The sequence below is a fragment of the Eptatretus burgeri genome, chromosome 2 (assembly GCF_056783735.1).
Source record: "Eptatretus burgeri isolate ZD-2024b chromosome 2, Ebu_testis_v1, whole genome shotgun sequence".
NCBI classification, from domain to species: Eukaryota; Metazoa; Chordata; class Myxini; order Myxiniformes; family Myxinidae; genus Eptatretus; species Eptatretus burgeri.
Window position 1 is genome coordinate 153,728,859 of NC_140962.1, and position 1,961 is coordinate 153,730,819.

The following is a 1,961-nucleotide window of genomic DNA, read 5'->3' on the forward strand; positions in this document are numbered from 1 at the left end:
CGCGTGTGGCACCGCGGTGAGGGATCTGCTGCTCAGAGATTCTCGTTCCCGGGCGAGCACTAAACCCGGCGTGTGCGGCGAGTGATGTGCGCTTGGCAATACGGGATTGTCAACTCGAGCTTCGAATAAATAAATAAGAGTACTCATGCCATTTTTTGTGTCGTAACCAGAAATGGTGTACTAACCAATGAGTGTGCTTTTAAAAAGTCATGTGACTTTGGTGCAAGTGCCTCAAAAATAAGGATCCCTAAGAATTGTTTCTTCCTGAAATTGTTTTTTTTTACAGGGTTCTTTGCATTGGTGTCTGATGACAGATACAAAATATTTCTTGAATGAATATTCAGCAACTAAGTTGTGTGAGTGCGGCCCAGACAACACGTATCAACGGCCACTATGGTAAATAGGGTGAGAACCACTGAGATATGCACACTCACTCTGAGCTGTCTTGCTTGGGGTCGAATCCCGACCCAGCTATAAACGGTCATGGAGAAAAGGAAGAGAGATGGAGGAGAAAGCTGTGATTGTTGGTGAGTGTTGGGACAAAAATAAGTCTGGAAGGATCGTTTTGGTGGGAGGGAGGGAGTCAGGAATGCTAGAAGAAAAAGGGGGGGTCTTGGGAAGGGTAGGATGAGGGGGGTGTGGGGAAAGTAGGAGGGGGTACGGGGAAGTGTAGGGGTAGTGGGTGGAGGGATTGTGGAAGGGTGGGTGGAGATAGAGGTGTGGAGAAGGGTGGTGAAGCCAAAGAGTATGGGGAGATGGGTGAAGAGTAGGCCATAGCAGAAAGGGTGAAGGGTAGGGGGATGAAAGGTAGGGGAGAGGAGTGAAGAAGGGTCGGGGTGAAGAAGGTTAGGGAGAGGGGTGAAGAAGGGTAGGGGAGAGGGGTGAAGAAGGGTAGGGGAGAGGGGTGAAGAAGGGTAGGGGAGAGGGGTGAAGAAGGGTGGGGGAGAGGGGTGAAGAAGGGTGGGGAGAGGGGTGAAGAAGGGTGGGGGAGAGGGGTGAAGAAGGGTGGGGGAGAGGGGTGAAGAAGGGTGGGGGAGAGGGGTGAAGAAGGGTGGGGGAGAGGGGTGAAGAAGGGTGGGGGAGAGGGGTGAAGAAGGGTGGGGGAGAGGGGTGAAGAAGGGTGGGGGAGAGGGGTGAAGAAGGGTGGGGAGAGGGGTGAAGAAGGGTGGGGGAGAGGGGTGAAGAAGAGTGGGGGAGAGGGGTGAAGAAGGGTGGGGGAGAGGGGTGAAGAAGAGTGGGGGAGAGGGGTGAAGAAGGGTGGGGGAGAGGGGTGAAGAAGGGTGGGGGGAGAGGGGTGAAGAAGGGTGGGGGGAGAGGGGTGAAAAAGGGGGGAGAGGGGTGAAGAAGGGGGGAGAGGGGTGAAGAAAGGTGGGGGAGAGGGGTGAAGAAGGGTGGGGGAGAGGGGTGAAGAAGGGTGGGGGAGAGGGGTGAAGAAGGGTGGGGGAGAGAGGTGAAGAAGGGTGGGGGAGAGGGGTGAAGAAGGGGGAGAGGGGTGAAGAAGGGTGGGGGAGAGGTGTGAAGAAGGGTGGGGGAGAGGGGTGAAGAAGGGGGGAGAGGGGTGAAGAAGGGTGGGGGGAGAGGGGTGAAGAAGGGTGGGGGAGAGGGGTGAAGAAGGGTGGGGGAGAGGGGTGAAGAAGGGTGGGGGAGAGGGGTGAAGAAGGGGGAGAGGGGTGAAGAAGGGTGGGGGGAGAGGGGTGAAGAAGGGTAGGGGAGAGGTGTGAAGAAGGGTGGGGGGAGAGGGGTGAAGAAGGGTGGGGGGAGAGGGGTGAAGAAGGGTGGGGGAGAGGGGTGAAGAAGGGGGGGGAGAGGGGTGAAGAAGGGTGGGGGTGGAAATGGGAGGGGGCGAGGTGAGGAAGGCGGTTTGTTGTTGAGGGGGTTCTACAATGACCTTTACTATTCGTCCCATCGATTCCCTTCGACATGGACAATCGTTACTGAATCCTAAAATTCGGACACGCTCT